Source organism: Periplaneta americana, chromosome 3, assembly GCF_040183065.1.
Source record: "Periplaneta americana isolate PAMFEO1 chromosome 3, P.americana_PAMFEO1_priV1, whole genome shotgun sequence".
NCBI lineage: Eukaryota > Metazoa > Arthropoda > Insecta > Blattodea > Blattidae > Periplaneta > Periplaneta americana.
Window position 1 is genome coordinate 95,354,115 of NC_091119.1, and position 25,754 is coordinate 95,379,868.

At 35.6% G+C, this 25,754-nt stretch overlaps 1 protein-coding gene across 13 annotated transcripts in view; it reads left to right on the forward strand.

The window, feature by feature from the left end:
• LOC138696270 (serine/threonine-protein kinase MARK2-like) overlaps positions 1-25,754 on the forward strand; it is a 271,602-nt gene that overhangs the window by 72,754 nt on the left and 173,094 nt on the right. The gene's annotated exons all lie outside the window — the stretch shown is intronic.

Here is a 25,754-nt window from a genome sequence, read left to right on the forward strand (position 1 = left end):
GATTAAATATTCTGATTTTCATTGTTCGTGTGTCTTAGCGTATGCCCATTCATTAGTCGAATCCATAGAAATTAACGCTTCACAATTTTTGCGTACTGTAGGCGATTGTATATGGCTGAATTGATTGATTATACTGGACTTAATTTTTAGATATAAGATTTAGATTTTCAACGTTGAAGTACATTTGTGTAGTATGTGCTAGAGTTTGTAAAAATAATCCATTTATGCACAATTTATTCAAGGCGCGTTTCAAACACGCAAACTTAATGTATATAGGGTTTTTCAAAAGTAACGCATAATTGCAATTAAAATTAAATGAGGGAATTTTGGACAAAATCTGACATGTCAAATCTAGTATTAGAAAGAAATATTTTTTATAGAAACAAAATATTTTTGCGACTGTTGTGCGAGTTACGACGTCATCGAGAACATTTGAAGAATTAACATTCTGAATGTCCTAAGTGCCTATTTTTCAACTTTAATTTTATTCAATCTAAGGCAGGAACATCTACAGGGTGTTTCCGAGGTGATGTTACAAACTTTCAGGGATGATGGCGAAGGGCACATGTATCAATTTGAGATAAGTAACCATGGTTTGGAAATGACTGAGTCGAAAGTTATAAGCAAAAATAGTTGTGTGGAAATGGAATTGTAATTTGGTACCACGTGCCCTCTTTCCCTTAACTTTTGGAACAATCTTGGAAAATGGTATAGGCCGGATGTCTCCATCGTGGGTACTTGCCCCGATACAATCTGTGAGCTTGTCTACTGTTCCCATTGGCTCATCCGTATTTGAAAATCAGGTCTGCTTATTCCGCTGTCGTGTACTCCTCCATTTCACTAGGACTGATCGACTGGACACTGGAACTTGTACACATACACTGCTATCTACAGACGTGCATATCAGGACCGACCATGTCCGTTACACATTACGCTATCTGCATTGCTTTAGTGTAGTTTCTTGTCCCCATCCCTCAGACAGCGCACTGAATGGAATGCTGTAAGTAGACAACGTAAACAACGTCAGATGAATACAGTATGTTTAAGATGTACAGATAAATACACATAAATAAGGTGTACAGAGGAATAAAATAATTTCATTTCCACAGAACTATTTTTGCTTGTAACTTTCGACTGGTCATTTCCGGACCAGGGTTCCTTATCTCAAATTGATACATGTGCCCTTCGCCATCATCCCTGAAGTTTGTAACACCACCTCGGAAACATCCTGTATATGAGAATATCATACTAAATTGTATTTGTCGCAGCTCAACTGTAATTGACTCATTCGTGCGCCAAAAGACGGTGTTGTAGATATCTCAACATGCATTTCGCAGCTTGTTTTTAATCAATATCTCAGAAAATTGTTTTTGGCACTTAGCACATGTAGAATGTTAGGTTCTTATTTTTAAATGACAAAAGCACTATGGTTATGGTTAATATGATAACACTTTTATCGTTCGTACATTCTGGTAATCCACATATTTTGAGAGAAGTTTTATTGATGCATTGAAAATAAAACAAAATGTTCTTAACAGAAAATGAGTCCACACCTGTGGAGTAACGGTTAGCGCGTCTGGCCTCGAAACCAGGTGGCCCGGGTTCGATTTCCGGCCGGGGCAAGTTACCTGGTTGAGGTTTTTTCCGGGGGTTTTCCTTCAGCCCCATATGAGCAAATACTGGGTAACTATAGGGTGCTGAACCCCGGACTCACTTCACCGGCATTATCACCTTCACATCATTCAGACGCTAAATAACCTAAGATGTTGATAAAGCGTCGTAAAATAACGTACTAAAAACAGAAAATGAGAAAATTGAGATTCTGCTGATGATAGGATTTGATGCCAAAAGACGTAGGTACACAGCAAGGGGTATGCACACTTTTTAACGAAATTCACCTAAATTGGCATCTATTTCTCAGTCAACATAAAAGCGAAATTCAGAGAACATGAATTGCAACTTCCTATCAAAGCTGTCTTTCATCAACTCTTGCAAGAGTTTGATTTCATAAGGCTGATATTTTTTAGTACTGTGCAATACTTTCCAAGCAGTTTACGAGATATCTAATGTAGATTCTACGAGTGTTTCGCGGAGAGAAGAATGTGGTTTCTCTTGAACAGTTAGCAAAACGTTAGATTTCAAAAATTTCAAATCGTGGTCAGTAGACGGTCTACCAGATCGTTTATGTCTCTGATGATGTGTCCTTGTTCTCTCAATTTCGCTTCTATTCTGCTCACAATTGAGAAATAGGTGGCCGATATGGATGAGCTTCGTTAGAAATATGCACATCTTGTGTACATTTCCTGTCACCAAATCCAATCGTCAGCAGGATCTCAATGTTCTCATTTTCTGTTAAGCGCATTTTGTTTCATGTTGAATGCATCAATAAAATTGCTTTCAAAATATGTGGACTAACAATGTATGAACAAAAGTGTTACCATACTAACCATGACCACAGTGCTTGTGTATGAAAATTTAATCAATTTTAAATGCAATTATGCGTTGCTTTTGAAAATCTATATACAGTATACTTATGCAAACGCAATAACATCTTTTAAGGCCTATTCCCCCCTGCTTTTTTTATTAAGAAATCAGTCTACATTAGAAAGTGAGGGCAGTGAGTGAATTTTCGAAGTGGCACAGAGTGACTGTCTTGAAAACAAGTAACTTCCTCCTTAGCAGGTTCGAGGTGACTCTCATTCCACCAAACGTATAAAAAAATTTGCCATGAAAATGGGACACACACACACACACACACTCTCTCTCTCTCTCTCTCTCTCTCTCTCTCTCCCCCTCCCTCCCTTCCTCCCGCTCGCCCGCCCGCCCTCCCTCCTCTTCCTCCCTCCCTCCCTCCCTCCTTTTTTGTGATTTTACACAATTTGTCTTTAAACAGTTTATCGTGATCTATTCTAATATTGTGCTATTTTGAAAATTGGTCATAAGGAAAGGTATTATGATTTAATTATTGCTCTCGCACACGAAAGAGGTGAGTGACGCGATTTAGAGCTCTGAAGTCCAGGCATTTATTTTGGCTAAAATAGGTATTTGAAATTCAAGAAATAGGCAATCAAATAATAGAAATAGGCATTTAGAAATCACGAAAGTAGACTGTAAATCATAAAAATCGCAATTACATATATAATCTTTAAGAAAGCTCTGTATCGCTTTTCAGTACTTGCCGCCACGGTGGTCTCGCGGCTAAAGCGCTGGATCTATAATCCTGTGGACTCGGGTTCGATCTCGGGTGTACCCCCGATTTATAAGTTGTGTTGGGCAAGCCCGTGGTCCAGATAACACAGGGATTTTTTCCGGGAAGCTCCCGTTTCCCCTGTGGCACCCCAACAAATCTCCATAGTCATCTCATCGCGGGTGTAGTGTAGACCAGCCTCCTATGGCGCACCCTGGGCATCGACTCTGTCGGTAAATTGGTCTACATAACTGGCTTCATATGGGTGAATGACGTAGGTCAAGTACCCGCCATTGGTTAAAAAAAACATTTCAGTACTTTTATTATTCATGGTTACATGTCACAAGATGTTTTTTTAGACCACACAAATGCCAGGAAATTCGGGCCACACTATCCCTGATTATCATCGGCTTCATTCATCACCAAAGTCATATTCACAACATATCAGTAATACATCTACAGACGCCATCTAGTTCACAACAATACAACCAATCTCAACAATAGTATACAGGGCTTCGGATTTCATTCAAAATATTAACTCACTATGTGACCAGAAACGTTAAAGCGAGTATACACAGCAGAAAAATAAACTCAACTGTCATAGTCAGCCGCCTCTCATAGAAAATGTGTTTTTTTTTTTTTTTTTTTTTTTTTTTTCCATAATTGAAAACTTCGTTCTATTTCCACCGAAGTGATTGGAGTATACTTAAAACATTGTGAATGGACTCGTATCGTAAATAGACTCAGTCCTGAATGTAAACAAAATCTATCCAGTTATTTTGAAAATTCGCTGTATATGCACAGATGGTGTGCCTAAAACTACATATTTTATTCAGTTCCCGGGGTGTTGGAAAACGAAAATATCGAAATACATTTATGTAACATCGCAATGCTCTTTTTCTCTGAGTATGCGTGGGACCTATATTATTATTATTATTATTATTATTATTATTATTATTATTATTATTATTATTATTATTATTGCTGTCGATCGATTAAAAATATGATGGATTAACCGGATGGTTTACTTCGAAAAGTGTTTGTAAATTTGAACAAAACTTAATATCGTTTTATAATAATTCTATTATAAAGAAGAACACACGTTTTTACACAGATTTTTAGTTTTATTTATGATTATCGCAAATAGTCTGTTTACTGTTAAGAAGCAATTGACGCTGATGATGTATATAAAAAGTTGGAAAGAGAAACCAACGTTTCCAGTTTACACTTATTTACAGTCGCATCTCTTTGCTCTACCCCTAACATGCCTTTACGTTTGCAGTAATTATGTCCCCGTGTTAATTTTGACACACCAGTGCACTCATTTTTTCGGTAGCCAGCTTAGAAGTCCTTTGCTCTGATAGTTTCCAGTTTATTAGATTCTCTATGCTTAATTAACTTTGACTAGACAAAGAAACTTACAACTTATGAATGGCTTAAATTGAAAGCTGCAAGAACAGATCAATCCGTATTTTAAGGGAATATACTGTAATATTTAACTGCATGATTTATTATTTCGGATGTAGTTTAAGGTCATAGTTCAATTTCCTCGAGCACAGTTTCACAAAAAAGACTTTGTTGAGTGACCCTCTACTGTCTGAGCGCCAGCTCTGAAACCGCGCCGTATGAGGAAGTGGGGAGCGGGGAGGCGTGACTCAGTAAGTATAGTACAGTCTACTGGGTTCCACGCCGCATTCCTGCCGCGGTTTTAGAGCTGGTGCTCAGATAGTATCACCCCCTCGTCTGCTAATGGGTTGTCATAAGTTAATTAAGGTCTTATTACGACAGGATTCTTGTATTCACCTGTTAGTAACTAATCATAACCCTCGTTTAGAAAAACTGATGGCTTCCCTTCATTTCCACGTGAGGGGAGGGTTGCCACATCTGTGAATAAATTGAAGTAGCTATCAGTCATTGAGCGGTTGAGGGTCGTTAGGAATGTGCATCATGTGAAAAGGGGAGTGATCAGAGCTATTTGGGTAGAGTATCGTAAATCTGTTAAGTGGGCGTTCAAAGAAGTCGCCGAACTACACACGAGGAAATTGTGCAAACTACAGCCGCTCTACAAGCAACAAGATTGACTTCAGATGTACTGTATGACAGCGAAACCAGTGCCCGAAGAAGTAGCCAAGAGCCCAACAGCGAAGTTTAACGACGAAAATGTAAAAAAAATATGCTAGGAAATGCTAGGGGAAAATCTTTTAGATCTTATCCCAACATTTGTTTAGTGCCCGAGAGAAACCATGGAAAACAAAGGGTAGGACGAGTTGTGCTGACGACTAAGGCAATTAGCTTGATTTTAGCGTGGCTGTATTAAAATTTCGAGGGGAAACCATTTATTATTTAATTCCAGAAATTGGACATAATTGGAAGAATTACAAAATATTAAAAAATATTAATATTAAATATTAATACATGGGAAGTGAAAGGACTTCTTAGTGTTAGGGGAGCTTAGTTTAAGTTAACTAAAACCATTAGGGGAGCTTAGTTTAAGTTAACTAAAACCAATCTCCTTTCTCTTAAATTTTCAAATGTGGACATTACTTCATTTCAATTACTTTTCATTGTACTTTTGTCTCACGTTTCTCCGCAAATCAAATTGTATATTTTATTTTTAAGTTAACCTTTGTTTTGTATTGTTGATCCTAGTGGTCAGCCGTAGATGTTGACCAGATGTCTCACTTGTGGAATAAAAATGTCATAAGTCGACGACACAGTAATTCAATGTTTTACTCCTTTTCGAAGGAATCCATGTTAAGGATTTTCATGATCCATAAAAATCCATTGGCAGAATTTGAATTTACGAGCTTCTGAGTCTGAGAAAATCATGGTAACACTGGACACAGAATACAAATGTTGAGAAAATTATACGTGTTTTGTTGTGCGCTATGGGATTAATATTGTAATTAAAAGAACTCTGTGGAGCAACTTCAATATACTCGTAGACATATGTTTTTTCTAGAATAGTTCAGGATCGCACTGCCTTCTGTAAAACGATAACAGGAAATCTTTCTTTGGAAGAGAATATTGTTAGTGGAGCATTGTGTTGGTCCGTGGAGAGTATAGGAAAATTGGCGAAATGCTTAGAGCTGGAATAGGAGCCTTTTGACCTTGATGCTGGTTGACCTTGGGGGCAGCAGAAGGAACCGAAACGTCAGGTGTAGAGAAAGTTAAGCGTGCAGTTTGTACCGGCACCACGCGGTCTCGTTGTGGTGAAAGTTAGATTGTAGATTCGCTTTCACTTAGCTGTGATAATGAGAGAAGAAACATCCGATTCTATGAGATCAGAAGGAATTGAAAAATAGATGTGTAATAATGCATGAAGCCTTTAGGCAGACTCTCTTTTTCTTCTGAAGATTTACTCTTGCGATGCGCGTGGATCGCTGAAAAGCAGAACGGGATATGATGTCATCCGCACCTGAATGGAGATGTAGAAGGTCAGGAACCACCACCCACATTCCAATACGTATACAGAGTGTTTCAGAATTCAACCGAAGAAATTTATATGGTTATAGAGGGTTTGTAGACAAGCAATTTGAGATCAAGAACCCAGGATCTCCGACGAAAAATATGACTTGTCAGTTAAAGTTGTTTACATTTGTTGCTCATAAATCAGTATTAAAATGAAATCGGGATCTGGAATGGTATATGGCGTTTTCGGACCTTATTAGGGGTTGGTTGAAGCCTGTTAACGAACCAATCAACCGCGTTTTCAGAATTATTTTGCCTTTACAAAATCTGTAAATTGCCGGAAAATAATGAGACAGTATGCCACTGTACTATTTGTTTCACCCTAATTAATTTTCGTTATCGTAACATATTTTAGAATAGAGTTATCGGAATGTGGTTTAACGGATAAGGTGTCAGACCTCAGACCAAACGGTAGTGTGTTCGAGTCTCACAGTAGTAGTTTTTTTAAATTCCAATACCTCTACGAAATACTTACAATATTGTACTATTTATTTATTATGTTTTCGGCAAGAGCATACTGTACAGTACTATCCACAGTTCACTTAACATCAAGTCAGTCGTATTGGTCTTCTGTAGAGTTGTTAGGTATTTGTTAGGAACGTTGGTTGCAAAGGTGACGAGTTTTGAAAATAATGAGACGAGTTCATGACTTCTTGTGGTCTATGTTGTTATTTTTATGCATTTTTGTCGCATTTTAATGTTTAAGTTCTATGAAATTTGTTATACGTAGTTCGTAATGGTTAAAGCCAGAATAATTAATAAAAACTTCAGAAAATGTACTTGGTTTGTTGCAGAAAGATACTGTACTTACGTTGGAGGTCGTTACTTTGAACAATTCCTGTAACTTGTTTTTCAACTGACAGTGAATAGTGAAAGAATAATTTTTCCTTTATTACAGTATATGTACTATACTGTAATTCGTGAGTATTGCTTGCTTCTTTCTATAAGGAAGGCGAAAAGGAAGTTTCTTTTTTTCTCATTTATCCATTTTGTTAAGATATTTTCTATTAAACAGAATACTGGTATGCAGAATATATGTACAGATACGGAATTAAAATTTGGAGGGAGTCTTGATGGGAGTCCACCTGCATGTAGGCAACTATTTCACACTACTGTCCAAAAGTAGCATATAGGGTAAAGTTGCCTATTTACGTGATACTCCTAATCCCGTGATACTTTTTTAAAATTGAATGTCAGTCTAAGCTTTGCCGTTCGACCATAGCGCCAGACATCTATCTCGAAAGAGTGCATCTTTCACCTACTTTTGAGACACCGGTGAACTTCCTAGCAAGATACCCAATCCCGTGACATGCAGTGAAAAAAAAAAGTATCACGGGATTAGAAGTATCACGGAATTATACAACTTTACCCTATACAGGGGCTCTTGTTTACTGCACATGCGCAGTGTGTTGTAAGCGAAACATACAATAAGAGAGCTCCAAATTTTATTTCCGTATCTGTATACTACAAGTTAATTGATAAACATACTGTGACTTGTCCAGAGTAACGGATATGCATTTCTCAAGCTACATTCTTTCTTCACTCTTCTGAACTATTATTTCCATTATTACGTTACATTACAAAATAACTATAGCTGGCTTTTAATGTTACAACACAATTTTAAAGTTACATACCTTAGAATAAAGAAACGTTACCTGAAGTTTGAACTTTCGACCACATCCTCTGACAGGACATCTGCAGTATTTACCGATTGTGTCACAGAGACATAGCAATATTGTATCCGACACATTTCCCCAATGTATTGTTATGCCACGTTCAGATTCAATGAGTGGCGTACTGGCTCATAAATATTTCACGCCATTACGTGGAAGTTTGAATCCGCAGACCTCTAATTCCTTATCTCAAAATAATTACCTAGGATCCATCCACAACCCCTTAAATTTCTTCGGTTGAATTCTGACACTATAATTCTCACGATATTGGCTGGGGACATGTCGATCGAGTTCGTTTGCTCATGACAGGCGAATGACAGAGTTATACAACGTAAGATTGTTTCGCTGCTAGGTTTGGTTTTGGCAGGTGTATGGATTTCATATTGGGAACATGATTTTAATTTGCATGAATGGCTCTGCCTTTTACCTTTGTATATTGGGAATACTGTAATAATATTTTTTATTATTATTATTTCTAGTACCGTAATTTAATGTCCGAATTCTACTGAATATCTTTGTCATGATTTGTAATATTGCATTGACGATGCATCCTAGCAATCTCGCTCCCGTTCACAGTGATCTAGATACCACTACCGTGTGTGCCGTGACGTCATATCCAATACAGATTACCATAATAATTTCGGTATGTCAGGTCACATTCCCAGTGGAAGACTAATAATTTGCTGTCACATTTACGACACATCACTGTAACAAGCATGGTACATCGTGGCACATTCGGCGACTCACTTTATTGTAATATCCATAATATTATATCGTGTTACATTCACAGTGGTACACACTTTGTTATGGTGTGTCGTTACCACATAATAGTGACAGGCATTACTTCAACAACCGAGGTGTATCGTGTCAGTCATCGCCGTGACTATGGCTGTGTAGTAGCTGTAATGCAATTAGCTCGACTTGGCGCACGTGGAAGCCTCTCACGTGCAGGTGGTCGTTACGTCGTAAGGTTTCCGCATTGGCAGAAGAGATTGAAAAGTTCCTCTACTGTTTGTTCACCAACATTGGATCTCGGATGCTGAACAAGTAGTTTTAAGAATTCAACCGTATAAATATTTTACCCACTTTTAATTTGTATTGATAACAGTTTTTTTTTTGCGTGTGGACTGTAATAATGGAATATCTTTGTAAGTCTACTTCATTATTTATTACACGTTTCCATAAATTCGCTGTAACAGTAGAGGAGAGGGAGGCAGGTTGGCTCAAATTTTACGTTTCATTTTTTTTTTTTTTTTTCCCCGTAATTTGTATAGCATTTTATGAAACCCTCAAAGATGGTCGTTCTACGTGATTCTTTGGCTATGTGGAGAGGTATTTTAATTTAGATTTCACCACGATTTAAATTTGAAATTTTGTATTATTTTGAAACGTACAGATTGAGTCAACTTACCCCGCCCTAGAGGCAGACTGACACATGGTATGGGGTAAACTGCCTACATGTTTAATAAAGGCAAACTGCATATAAGACTAGATTTTTTTAATTTAAAATTTATTTCTTTATACAGGCAAATGAGTCAATATGATGAATGCACATAAATATATACCCATGGAGTTAAACACTCAGATAAAAGAACTGAATCCTAGAAAAGCAAGGTAGAAAAATTAATTTTGAACTTGTAAATGATTACATATCATATTGTCTTATTAGAAATATCTGAGAAGGAGTTTATGCATACAAAGTTTCTGTTTCCATCTGTAAAATTTTTATGTACCATAACTTACACTCTAGGCACTGTCACCTGGTGCACATTCTGAATAAGATTTAACACAATACAGGCAATATGTCTCTCTGTCTTGTTCGTTTCTTTCCCTTCTTGAATTATTCTTTATCTTTCGACTGGTCTTAAGATTCCTTTTCTCACTTACTAAAGTCTTCTCTTGTATTTATGTTGAACAAATTCATTATCCTTTTACGATATCTTCTCCTCTACTGATTTCTTAACTGGAGAGTCAGTAAATATCGCAGTAGACAATTTTCCTCTTATGTCGTCGTCCGTAGCTTACCTACAATACCGGGTGGGAGTCTGGAATTAGATATTAAAATCCTTGGCCTCTTGGCACCATTTCTGTTTTCTAACTTTGCAGCACTGACAGCTCGGAACATCATATTATCAGTAGAAGTCGTTGCTCTATCAGTTTTTTAAAGTCCTCATTTTCTCATTCACTGCAATGAACATATATGTTTTATATTTACAATCAATTAAATTGAAGTTATATAATAACAAATTGTATGAATAAGTAAATTATGTAATGTATAATTTATATAATCATTTAAAGTAACACAGCTAGGTAGGTTAAACACCGTGCCACTCTACCCCCTAACTTGTGTGCCAACTTGCCTCTCGTGTAGATATTTGTGTTAAAATGACGAATTAGAGTAATGAATGATCGAAGTGAAATTAACACGAAACAGAGTCAATTGATTGCACTTTCCAACGACGTATTTAAAGTTCATCTAATATTACATATGTACCTTGTAAAAAAATAATCACGAGATGGTGAAAATTTACTTATCTTGCTGCAAAAACACCAACCTACCTCCATCTCCCCTATTTTTTTTCAAAGTGTAATCGGTTAAATAACTGTAGCAATCTGAGAAATTAAACTGATTGTACACTTAGGCCCAGTTGTATAGAAGTTACTAATTATAGATTATTTTAACTGAACAGTAGTAAATAACTCGAGGTTAGTTTCTCATATATGTTTTGTAAAATTAACTTAAGAATACGTAAACTAGGTTTAGTACCAACTGATAGTAAAATACGCGGCAACATCGCAAAACGTGAATGAAATTCGTGTGTAAAGTAAGGTGACCATATTTTTGGAAAAAAAAAAGGGACATTTTAAATTTTTTCTCAATGAAACAAGGGACAAAGGAGGATGCTTAAAATTGTTTCGCCATAATGACGAAGGTTTCGAAACTAATAATAAATAAATAAATAAATAACGTAATTATATAGTAGCACTGAATTCACTCCAGCCAAACAATCCTGTAGAATTATTAGTGCAGGAGTCATTCCTCATTGATATTTTGCTAATGAATGGATCTTCTTCAGTAAGTTCACTTTACTACACAACATTTTGTAGAAATTTACACAAGTGTGATAAAAGTTCACCTTATCAACATAGCTTTCAAAGTCTGTACTGAAAAAGTGTTCTTGTCGTTTGTCCACAAACCATTCATACTCGTTCAGTGGGGGCGTTAGTTTCAGGTAAACAAAGAAGAAATTTCAATATTTTAAGAAATTGGTATAAGGCACATTGTTCATATAAAAATGTGAAATAATTTCTACCCATCAGTCGCTAGGTGATGTTTTCCATTTCCATTTTTCCAATATTTTCGGTGATATGTATTGTTTAATATAGGCCTACACACGCTCATCATACAGACCAGTATGTCTATTATAGTTGAAAGAGCATTTCACGAATGAAATCTTCAATCTTTTGTATATCCTTCCAATATTCAGCTGCAGTTTGATAAAATATATGGACATACTTTTTAAATTTTGCCATCTCTGATGATAAACCCTCATTTTCCAATTTACCAAGAATTGATCTGACAGCTGATGTTATGAAACAATCTTCACTCTTGGAAACTCAATTAACTTTTAAAGCATTTAACACTGAAATTACTTCAAAAACTGTAATTGTTTGACCCTCTACTCTTTGAACTGCAGTGTGAAAAGTTGATGCTTGGTTGTGAAGAAAGTACAGCCAAGTTTCCGATAAAGGATTTTCAAAAAATGATTTGATAACAAATGGACATTTATTTTGAGATTCAAAATATGATTTCAGAAGAACAAACATAGCCAGAAGACATTCGACCGCAGGGAGTAAAAAAAGCCACCTTGTTTTGCTATACCCTAAAACTTGTTTGTACTCCTGGTCTTCAAATTCACAAAATTCTTTTAAGTTTTACAACCCTTACAGTATACACATAGAAATAAGAATATTTTAGAAACAGTGCCTTCAATATCAATAGGAAGGACATTAACAGCCATCTGGATATTATTGTGAATTATGTAAGTAGAACACCCAACACCCAGTAAGTTATGATTTAAATTTCCTTTCAGTTTTGTGAAGACGTTGTTGACGCCCTTTCTAGATACACCTCCAAAATTGCAGTTCGTATTATCTACACAAAGACCGATTGTTTTTTTTTTTAATAAAATTAGGTTTCCGTAAATCAGATTCTAGTTGAGAAATGGTAAATGGAATTAAAACATTTAATATAATTGTCTCAGTTTTGCTATGGCCACAAGTAAATTTTGATTCAAAAGTACATTGGATAAGTTTAGAAGTACAGTCCATTGATCTCAGAGATTGGTTGTAGTGGGCAGTATGATAAGCGAACGCTCCTTCAACAGCTGCTGATTTCATACCTTTTATCACAGAAACTTTCACTTAAAAAAATAGTCAATACGGTGCTAAAGCACTTGTACACATAATTCTTTTATGTTTTTCACTGTTTATATGTTGTGATATATCCGATCGTCCCCCATGGCTTAGCCTATACTGAAAGTAGATGCACACTTATTGCATCGAACATCTGAGTCAGAAATTGTTTTTTTAATGTACAGATATTCCTTTTGTAGGTCACTATTAAAAACACTTCCTTTTCGGCGGTGGCATATTTTTAATTTCAAGTGTTTTAGCACTCGCAGTTTACAAAAGTTCACTGTATTTTATTATTTCACAAATACAGAACACAGTACTGTCTTCTACCAAAGTCACAACTGTAATGAATTTCTTTTGACTGAAGCATATGCGTATACAGTTTTCGTTATTTTTGGCGACATTCACATCAAACAGAGTGATTACGATTGGTTAGTTGGCATCTTCTTACCATAGCGAGCGCAGAGCGGCACAGTTCAATTATCTGCGACTATACTTTCCCAAGCGAAGTCTCCACACAGTTTCAGGTGTATATTATGTATTGTATACCCATAATATAAACAGAGCTTTGCTTTGTCAATTGTTAGTATCTTTAGATTTTTTCATAAAACTGATGCAAAACAGTATATTTTAAATTTTTGAGAACTATAGTTAACGGCGTTTTACGCCGGTAAGTCATTGTCACAAAAAAATAAAGGGGGGGACATTTTAGCGTCCCATTTTATCTTACAAATACGGGACAGAGACTAAAAAAGGGACAGTCCCGACTAATACGAAACGTCTGGTCACCTTTGTGTAAAGCCAGTTGATTTTCAACTGTTTCGCCAATGAGAGAGAGAGAACATAACCACCACCACTTCCTGAATATGCATCTCACAGTAGCCTACATGTGAAAAGATAGGATCAGCATGGTGAAATTCAATATCGTTATTAGATGACATCGAATAATCAGAAATCTGGAATATGAATTAAGCTTATTTGTAATTTAACTTATCTACAAAAAGATATTAGAAGTGTGTATAACATCATTTCACCACAGTCGGAACTTAAAAGTAACAAAAGTATGTCTAAATGGAATAAAAATAAACTTCACTCAAATCTCTTCTTTCGGAAATATTTTCTGTAGTAACTTCAGTTAATACGATTAACGTAAGGAGATTCGCCATTTATATTTAACTCCAAGTTAAGACGAAATAAACGTGTTAGTATTTATACAACCAAAAATCCGCAGTTAAGCATAACTGATCGATGTCTTAACCTGAGTTTAATTGTTCATACAACTGACCCTAAATAGTTCAAGATACAGCCTTCTGATTTTATTCCATTATGCAGGCCTTAAATTGAAAACACCTAAAAAAAACAGTAAGCAATTACTTTTCGAATATTACTACATTGTTTATAATTTTTACTTGCTCGTTGTAGGTTGTATAAAGACAAAGTTTAGCGACGCTATAAAATAGACTGGAGATTTTTACGAGAATACAAGTTTTCAACATGCTGGCTATGTATAGCGATTTCGTCCCTAAATTATTATTGGACGGATTTTTTTATGTTCAATTGCTGCGAGTCGTTCATCCGGAAATGATGTGTGTGAAGTATAACATTTTTGCCCAGAAATTAATGACTATTTCAAGAAATATCGCGAGATAACATATTCGAAGTTCCATTTAAAGATTTTTAATATAGAATGGGAAAGTATCCTCTGATTGAGGTTCTGACTGACATGTAGATCTAGTATCAGACAGTACATTTCACTTAACGATGTCAGAGAAAGAACAATAATTGTTTGTATGCATCTGAAGTTTGATTAGTGTAATATGTAGCTAGTCGGCGATATATGCTATGGAGGGGGAAAGGAACTGGCCAACCTACCCCATTATCTCCTGGCCTAGTTGCCTCAGAAGTGGTGCCTTCTTGGTAGCATTTGTGAGATTCAGACCTGTCTTCATACAGTTGACTAAACAACAACAATGGAACTGTAATAAGTATGTGTCGTTTTCATGATAATGATGTTTCACTTTCTTATAGAGATAGGTTAGAAATAGGAAAGTTGATGTTATTGCTGCATTACGTTGATTGCGAGAATTTCGCTTTTTTTTATATTTCCAGTACCAAAAAAGTAATTGATACTCCACATGTCTTGTCCGTTACTGTCTTGTATATTTACGAGTTTTTCACTTACCTGATTATGAGTCGCCCAGTTATGAGTCAATTTATCCGGGAACTAGACGTTAAACATGCTTTTCTTTATTTGAAAGGGAAATTTTCCATAAAATTATTCATGTCAGCTTTACAGGGAGCTATACCTGAAAAAGTGAGATTTGTATAATACGCATTACTGAATAATTTCAAGGGAAAAATGTTCCGGGGCCGGGTATCGATCCCGGGACCTCTGGTTGAACGTACCAGCGCTCTCCCAACTGAGCTACCTGGGAACTCCACCCGACACTGTCTCAACTTTTCCCTTTATATCCACACAACTCGCGTGGTCTGACGAAACGCCAGAGATCCACGTCGAGTGCACACAAACTTTGTGTGACTTGGAATAGTGGTTTTCTGTTAACGTACACAGTGACGTATATATTATGCAAATCTAGTATTTCAGGTGAAGCTCCCTGCAAAGCAGATTTGAATAATTTGAGACGGTGTCGGGTGGAGTTCCCGGGAAGCTCAGTTGGGAGAGCGCTGGTACGTTCAACCAAAGGTCCCGGGATCGATACCCGGCCCCGGAACAATTTTTCCCTTGAAATTATTCAAATCTGCGTTACAGGGAGCTTCACCTGAAAGACTAGATTTGCATAATACTCGTATATACGTCACTGTGTACGTTAACAGAAAACCACAATTCCAAGTCACACAGAGTTTGTGTGCACTCGACGTGGGTCTCTGGCGTTTCGTCAGACCACGCGAGTTGTGTGGATATAAGGGGAAGATTGAGCCGGTGTCTCGTATAGTTCCTGGGTAGCTCAGTCGGCAGAGCGTTGGTTCGCTCAGCCAAAGATCCCGGGTTCGATACCTGGCTCTGGAACAATTTTTCCCAAGAAATTATTTATTACAGTGCACTTAACAAGCGTTCAAAGGTCTCTTAAGACAGTAAGTTGTGCTCTCGTCTTCAGTGATCTTGTAACGCCCTGAACGAGTTTCAAAACCACTCCAATTCGTTGCTGCATTTCTTCTCTGTCCGAAATGTGAGAGGGGTATAGTAGTGACTTCATTTTACTCATAAAATTCCATGTCTGGAGATCTCGTTGACCAACCAACTGATCTCTCATGACCTATCAATTTCATTGCGGTAACTATTCAATTATTCTCTTCGCATCGCAGTGCCTGTCTGTAAGGACGATAAACCTTTCTGTTCCTTCCACCCTCACTCATGTACGACTAGACTTGACTCATCGTGGACACGCGAAAATGAACCTTAAGAACTATATTTGACCTGTGAAGGGATAAGTTTACAGAAAAAAAGTGTTATAAGGCGTTTTAATCTTGTTTTTACTTTTACATTATACCCATTCAATATTTACACCTGTTTATGAATCTCTCTGTATAGTTAGTTACATTTAAACAAATGAATTGCAATTTGAACGTAATATGTCGGCGCTATCTGGAAGTTTCCAGCTATGGCGCTTAGAATGCTAATATTCATAACATTTACAGAATCCGCGGTTTCGTTTAAGCGTTTCATTATTGACGTCATACGCCGTTTCTTACCTACTCATCTTTGAAATATCCGATTTCAGCAGGAATGTATTTTCTTTAAATTACTTCATACTATTTAGTGTATTTAGTATAAAAGCCACAATTGGCTAATATTTAGTATCTTACGTTATGATTAAAGCGATAGTATTTCTAACTACTAATACAGCGAACACAAGGTTCGATTTTCTGGTAGGAAAGTGGAGATTTATCCCCCTCTTATATGTATTGGGCGGGCATATTGTTTGTGTTTGCCTTCTGTGTTTACGTGGTGGATTGTTCCATAATGGCCACGTGACCAGAAGTCTCGCTTTATGTGAATATTTAATATTAATTAGAAAATTCGTGAAATCTCATTCTTTAGGTTAGTGGATAATGTGTTTGTAACTTATTTCCCAGAGACAGGAGTTATGAAATTAGATTTAGAATTTCATTTTGCAGATAACTACTGCTGAAACTGTATTCTCGTTAGACAAAAAAAAAAAAAAGACAAAAGAAGGAAGCGTGTGCAAATAATATTTTCTTTCTGATTAAGAAAATCATATCCAATGGCCAACAATATTATACATGATGGTTTTTAGGAAATCAAAATGCAGGAAGTCAACGTTACATCATTATGGATTTGAGAAGAGTTATTTTTCAAGAGAGATGGCCTCTGTGATCATTTCTACCCACCACTGTTATTCACTTCTTCCAAAAAATACAGAATCTAGGATCTACATTAACAATAGATTCCGTGACCAATTTCAGTGACATGATTTTTTTTTTTTTTTTTTTTTTTTTTTTTTTTTTTTTTTTTACAAAAATGAAGTAATATGAAATTTGAAGCATGTAACATTCTTGTAAACAGTCGTAGTGTAGCATATGAATTACGCTAGGTACAGAAATGTATTGCGGTTCAATATGTAGGCGGGAAGTGTGGACATTAGATTGTATGTGATAGAAGTATGTGGAGGCAAGATTCGTCATTGAACCACATTTTTAACCAATGTAGAAAATTGTCTTAAACGTTAACGCTTTTTAAAGTTCGGATAGGAAACCTACATGCTTGCTCGTAAATATTTGAATCGGGGATTGCAGAAACAGCACATGTCAATGCGCCTCACACAGTGACATGTCGATTCCACGTCAAATCGCACAGCAATAAAACACGACCTTCTCGGAAATGGTCGAATTTTTTTTCATGAATTCCAGACATCAAATAAGGTGACCCGTATTTTTTTATTTTCACAATTATTAATTATTTGTGTAGTTATGAATATTTGAAGTTACGCAAATTATGCGCGCACTGTTACATAAACTCGCTTGGAACTTTGTGTCTACATATAATTGAGATTTGCGGTTTGGCGCATTTGAAAGACGAAATACAACACTTTTTACTACTTTAGGCCTATCACAAATAAATTTAAAATTTGGCCTATTTTTTAATCATTTCTTTTCCAAAGCAAAATTACTATATTAAATAGCCAAGTTAAAAATCTGAAAAAAATATAGACTTGTTCGCTGATGTATTATCTGTAAACTACTGCATTTATAAATATGGGATCGGCACTCATACATTTGTAACAATTTATTTTCCGGAGGCATGCACGCGCTCGCGATGCCCAGCTAATGAACTGCTTGCAGCCATAGGCTAGAAGGCTGCCCGTGGAAATTTCCCGTTGCATCTGATGTCACCATACTAATCATCAAATGATTAATACCTTAAGGAACAGTAAATATCTTATCTAAAATTATTTTATTATTGTCAGCTCAAGGGGAAGCCCTTCACAGTTTATACTGTAATATAGCCAAGTGTTTGATGATAGCAAGACTGGGTAAGGCAGTAAACTTTATGGCAGTAAACAGATGGCTTGAGAGAAAAATAATCAGTTTGGGTTTGAATTTCACGCAGTGACGTGACTTCTATACAACATGAGTGATGGTAAAGATCACGTAATATATAACAAGTGTTAAAATCCATTTACCTTCCTAATCACGCTTTTAAAAAGAAAATTACACTAAGACGCGTAAGTCGCGACTTATTGATAAAGCTCAATTTAAAGGAGTCTTTGAGTGTGCAAATATGTGATTTGTTCCGTAAAAATCAATCAATTTCCTCATAGGTCAGGTGAAATTATATGTGAAGCCGGTAGTTCTTGTGATATTAATAAACATGAATCAAATGAAAGTGCGGACAGAGAAAGTGATTATCCCAGTATTTCTTCTAGCAGTTCTATGGATACAGTGCTAGAAATCAGTAATATTGAGGAATTAAACAAGAGTTTGATGTCAATAGAATCCCCTATCAAGAAAAGAAAGATACAACAAAACGATACCCCCGTGAAAAGTTTCAAAAGTAAAAGGCTCCCTAGCATGTTAAGTTTTTCATGTAGAAGATGCATCATCATCCATTCAAAAGTCAGCCATATTTTATTTTTGACGGAATGCAAAGAAAGTACAACCTGAAAATTACATAGTTATTGCAGACTTTTCTGAAAATTATTCATTTGTAATACAAGATTCAATACAAGGTGTGCATTGGAACATATGCCAAGCCACAATACAGTACAATTTTAATTTTACTTCCTACTTTATTTTATTTTATATTCTCTTATAGGCCTATTAATATTATATCTGAACTGTGACCGAACACGAGCGCTGCTCATTCGGTCTCAAATTTTGTTAATACTACTGCATCTCCTTTTTTTTATATTGATTGTATTATTTTATTTCTATTTCTCTTATTTGTAATTATATTCTTTATTCTGTATATTTAAATAAATAAATAAATAGTATATTTCAAAGGAGATACAGAAATTCGTTACAAAAGTAATGTCATCTCAGAACCATGAAACATGACACCGATCCCTTTCACTTTTTTCAATCCGAGACAATCAATTTCTTAAAGCAAGAATTCAACGATATGAAAAAAATCATCTACTTTTCCAATGGATCAAGTTCACAATACAAAAAAAAAAAAAATTAAAAATAATTGCTTACATGAAGATGATTATGGAATTAGTGCTGAATGACACTTCTTTGCAATGTCCTTGTGTTGGCATTGGAGATACTGTTAAAAGACTTGCCACGAGAGTTAGCCTATACAAGATCCTATAACAACACAAAAAAAAAAACTGTTTGATTAGTCACAAAAAACATTTCTAACGTGTCATTTATATTTTGTCCATTCAATAAGCACAAAAACCACACTGAAAATTTGCAGGCCAGATACCATAATCTAAAACCAATAACTGGTACATTAAAATTATATTCTTTCATTCCGTTGTCAAAAACTGAAGATTTAGTAAAACAATTTTCTTTCAAGAAAGAAGGTAGGTGAATGAAACTTTAAAATGTGAATGAAAAGAAACATTTGAAAAGCATAATGTACAATTATTTGAAGATATCATAATAAGTAAATTAGCAGTGTTTCCTCGAGTAACTTGATCCGTACTGGGTGTAATGTTGCAACGTTCAGTCAATTATCCAGCGCCGATAAACCTCTTAGCGCGCTTTAACGCTTCCCGTCCACTGCTGCTGCGCCGACCGCTACACATTCTGTCATAAGTAATTAAATTTCCATTAAACTATTGGAGATCCCATTCTGATTTTTTCTGGAATTATTAAGAATACTTCAGTGCACCTAGTAGGCATTTTTTTTAGATTTTTAATAGGGCTATTTCACATTGATGTGTATGTTTTAAAAATTGAATTATAAAAAAATATTTGAAATAATTATATTAAAATTAGTTAGTAAATATTTAATAAAAGACAGTACTTTAAGCTTTTAAGTGCATTTTTCAAAAACATTTTAACATCAATATCGTCAGAAATATGACGCTTTAAATGTTGCACTGTGCGACATTTTTAACGAATTTTAACATGTAATATTTTAAAAACATGTGGACTTAGGAGGAAATAAAAATACACTTGTTGGTTTATGAGACTCATAGAGTTGGTAAAAAAATATAAACGCAATCAGAAATATGAAGGTCAAAATTTGTATAATTTTGTGCGTTTTGACGTGGAATGACTCTTTAATGCCCAGATACTTGATACATGATCATTCTACTAAAATAATGTTCGTAAATGTAAGTTCTCATGCCATGTTCCCTGATCGAGTGTAAGAACAACTTTTGAAATAAATTTGATGGGTTTAAACGGAATTAAAACCAAAGTTATAGGTACTGGGAATTTACATCATTACTTCAAAGAGGAAAGAAACCACTGGTGACGTTTTTAAACGAGGTTTAGATTAAACTTTTTCTATTGCTGAACGAAATATGGAACACATGGCGTTTCGAAGATTGGATCTAGGAAAAAGTTAACATTAGCCGGGCTATTGGTAACAACTGTAACGAATAGGATTATAGTTTTAATATCTCCCTTTCTCCTGTAGATAAAAGCGGATCCAACTTTTGAAGCGTAATGTCTTGTATATTTAATCGGCAATAAGGAACCTTCATTATGAAACACTCTTAAATTTTAAAGTTTTGTATTCTAGCAGCTACTGTGTGGGGAGTGGCTAAAGCATCTAAATTATTTCCCCCTCTTGTGCATTGCTCATATGGCAGAAGTAGAATTCAACATCACAAATGAATCGGATTTTGAAGATTTCTTTAAATTTTCATTTCTCCCAAAATTATTCCTTTCTCTTCAGTGTAACGTTGCTCCTGAATTTCAATTTATTTTAACTTAAGTCTGTGTGTTCGCTACAGTATCATGATTCGGGAGTTAAAGCGATTGGTTGCTACAACGTTTTAAGGATACAGTAGCATCTAATGTGCTTCTAGGTATAATTATTAATAAGATGAAATTATAGATATGTAGAATTTTTCCGAAGCCGGACATACATGACAAAGTTTTATAGTAACGTGTGTAGGCTATAGACTGTGCATTGCTTGTTTTGTATAAAGACCAATAGTATGCACCATTTCCCTGAATTCTGTGGTATTTATATTAGTAATATTTCCGTTATTTCAATACAGAATCTCGTGTTACGCATGTTCCTGGGCTTGCGTAACTCTAGACCAGGCATGTCCAAAGCAATAAGTAGCGCCGAATCACTGCTGAATGCAGCCCTCTACACTATAGCCTACATTGAGGAGTAGGGATGAAATGACAGCTCATACAAATCACAAAGTGTGACAATGGTGGATTACTTCATTTAGCTGCTACCAATGGCTGTTTATTTATTGAATTATCAACTTTTATAATATATTTACAAAAAAAATTATTCGATGAAATATTTCCCTACACTTTTTATTATAGCACAGTATTTGTTCGAAAATGAATATAATGCATGTTAATAATGAATATATTATAATATGCATGTTACTCTCTTTAGTCAGCTAATGTATAATGCGTCTTACATAGAATTTGATATACTAATGAACTGTTATTAACTAACTAATTACGTCGTTTCTATGTCAATTCACTTAATATTGCACTCTAAAGAACTTAGTTTATATATCGACTTGAGCAAAAACTTCAAAATCTGATGTTATACCTGATACAGACACACGTAATTGTGCCAAAATGGTATTGTCCAATGTAATGTATCTTGTATGCATAGATTCTACGGAACAAGCAAAGGAAATATATTAATAAAAAATAATAATAATAATAATAATAATAATAATAATAATAATAATGCAGATAGAGCTTACCCTTTAAATCAGAAGCCACGTAAAACCTTGCGGCAGATGAGTCATTTCATATTTCTTTCATACTCGGAAACTACAATTTCTCCTTCTATTGCGATTAGAAGTTTCTTTGCTTCACAATCGACACGGAATAACACGACTTCAAATAAACATTGCGAAGGTACAAGCGCCACTGATACCATCGTCTTTCTGTAATGCAGGTTGTAGTGGAAGGGGTTGAGGGAGGAAACATTACGTCTTGCAGTGCTCATTGCTCGCGATTCTCGTTTGCATCACAACTCACCACTAAATGGACACGCCTGCTCTAGACCTACTGCTAGAAAACGATCTGCAGAATGAGTATACATAGTCGTTCGAAAATTAGTGGTAACACTTTAATGAAGATCAAAAACTTGTTTACAATTTATATATTTGAAGTTCTTAAAAGTAACCTCCTCCAGTATCACGCACCCGTCGCCACATCACTGGAAGGCGACGCATGCCATCCAAGCCTCACATTGCTCTATGTAAGCTTCTAATTGATTACTCTACAGCGAAGTTGCAGGAGAATACGGATGATATTCTAGAATTTCTCAGGTGTTATTAATACACCTTCATAATCATAAGCAATAAACATAATTTTGAGAGGGTGTTACAATTGTCATTTTTTTTTTGGCATAGGACGTTGTAGATATCAATCTTCTTATTACAGACTTTATTAAATAAGACCATCATTACCTTATAATTAAGGGTGTGATTTTTTGTATTAACGAAATACGCGAAATGTTTGAAAACGTAACTGTATTCTCAAAAAGCACAACTGTCAAGAAAACAGCATAGAAAATGAATAAAATTTTACCACGAAATGTTATGATTTCAACGAAATAGCCCCATAGTCAAGAAATTAGTACTTGAAAACCTGTTTTCTTCACGAAATACTCGCGAAGACAAACAGATAATCCTATTAAATAATATAAATATAATATGGCTGTCTTCTGAAGCTTTGCGGTAGCTGTAAACGGTCCTACACCGTCTTTGCAGAGACCGAAGAGTTTGCATACTATATAGTTATAATATTTGCAAATGAAAGTTTAAACATTGATAATGAGAGAGGATTTTGGACATATTAAGATATTTTATCTGATGAGTTCGTTTGTCATGTCCAAATGTTGGAACTGTTCTCAGCCTTTATTTTCAAAAGTGAGGTGGTTAAGTACTAACATCTGGTATAAGAATGTTAAATGTTATGTTTTATTTAACGACGCTCGCAACTGCAGAGGTTATATCAGCGTCGCCGGATGTGCCGGAATTTTGTCCCGCAGGAGTTCTTTTACATGCCAGTAAATCTACTGACATGAGCCTGTCGCATTTAAGCACACTTAAATGCCATCGATCTGACCCGGGATCGAACCCGCAACCTTGGGCATAGAAGGCCAGCGCTATACCAACTCGCCAACCAGGTCGACTACATATGGTATAAGATATGCTCCTTGGGATTATATTATTTTAATCCTCGCCCCGGTTTGTGAATTGGACAGTACTGTACTTTTTCTAAGTATGTGTAAACTAATGTTAAGTAATGATTGGAAGTAGGTCTATTTTTCAAGACAGGAAATCGAACCCGCAACCTTGGGCATAGAAGGCCAGCGCTATACCAACTCGCCAACCAGGTCGACTACATCTGGTATAAGATATGCTCCTTGGGATTAGATTATTTTAATCCTCGCCCCGGTTTGTGAATTGGACAGTACTGTACTTTTTCTAAGTATGTGTAAACTGTAAACTAATGTTAAGTAATGATTGGAAGTAGGCCTATTTTTCAAGACAGGAAATTTGTTACAATTAAAATTAGTAACTGAATTTCTACATGTTATACATAATAGTAATTTTGTATGCCGCATCCTAACTGATGTTTTCACGAATTATTAATCCAAACCCTCACATTTCCACGAATTATTTACTGAAATCATGATAAAATAAGCACCGAAATAGAGAGGTAAAATAATCACCACAAATCACATCCTTACTTTTAACTTGCAGATAACATACCAGGCACAACTCCATCTCATACTACCAGCTCACGTTTGTCACCGCTACTGGAGCTGAAAACTAGCAGTGTTGCTACTAATTTTCGAATGATATATGTAGAAGAGACCGTCTGGTGTATAATTTGTGAACACAGTTGACCAATTTTCTTAAAATACCTCTTGACCTTGAATTTTAGGTAAAAACCTATTTTGTTCCTCATGTAATATATGAAAATAAATTCGTATGTATACGATTTGTGGAAATACATTATCAAAATTGGTGGTCCTATGATACCTAAAAGTACCTGCATTGGCGTTAGAAACTATTTTTACCTATTTCAGTTTTTATTTGTAAAAATTCACACCGGTATATTATAAATAAGTTGTTTTAAAATATGGCATATCCCTAATATAACTTCATACATACATAGTTACCTGTGGATTGGGTGAAGTCGATTAAGTATAGTGAACTTAAATCATTGGTCTCATGGCCAAGTGCAACTACCTCTGCTGCGAACCCACAGGATAAATGTGAAAGGGGTGTGTTGAGAAGGATAACAGATGATTATCTGTGCTGTAATTGTCATTTTTATTAAATTGCTAATGAAAAATAAATTAAAAATGATCAGAATTAGACTTTCAGGTATTCTACCTTGCCCTGGAACTTGACATTTCCAATGCTTCGGAACTACTTAGAGGTTCGTTCCATCATCAGGGCAAAAGGTAAAGCCATAGAAGTCTCCTACTCTGGGCTCGTTACTCCAGACTAATCCGGGCTACTCAGTCTGGCATAACGAACCCAACAGAATAGGCGACCTCTCTGATCTTATCTTTTGCCCTGATTATGGAACCTGTATGTAGTTCCTAAACGTTGGAAATGTCAAGTTCCAGCACATTGTGGAATACCCGAAAGCCCAATTCTGATTGCAATCACCGTGAAAGCCTAACCAACTAAATTAATTGAAAATTATTTTTTTTGTGTTTATTTCTTATGTATGCTATATGTTATTTTCTGTTTGTGTGCGTGTAAAATATTTAGGCAGGAACGGAATAACCTAATTCTAACCTTAGGAAGTATACCGGGACTTATAAAAGCTGCAAAAGAGTAAATGAACACATCGCATGTCTTGGACACTGCTTGTATAAATAGCACATGTTACGTCGTCATAAATATGTATCATTTTGAATGTGCAACTTCCTTTTGCTGCATTATACTTTACTGTATTACATGTCACGTTGTTTTATTGTAATTGATAATTTGTGAATGTAATCAGTTTTTCGAGACTCAGTTTATCATTTTAGAACCCATTTTGCATTGAAATAGAGTATTTTAGGTACCTAAAGTAAGATTTTTAGTACCTGAAACTTGAAGTCTAGGTATAACAAATGCGGGGCAGAGAAGAATACTAGAAGTATTTGTGTAATCGATTTAAATTTCACACATGTTTAATCGTTAAAAGGCGAAGTTGAAGCACTCATGACGGACCCATGGAAAGTGCCGAGGACTTAACTCTTCTCTGGTTGTTTGTCATTCCCATATTTTGCTGTTTTACTGTTACAAATTCGAGAGTTCCTGGGTTGCCCAGGTCCGACTCATAGTTCAGAAATACTAGAAGATCCCCTATCTCGTGATTATAATAGATTTTATTCAGGTACT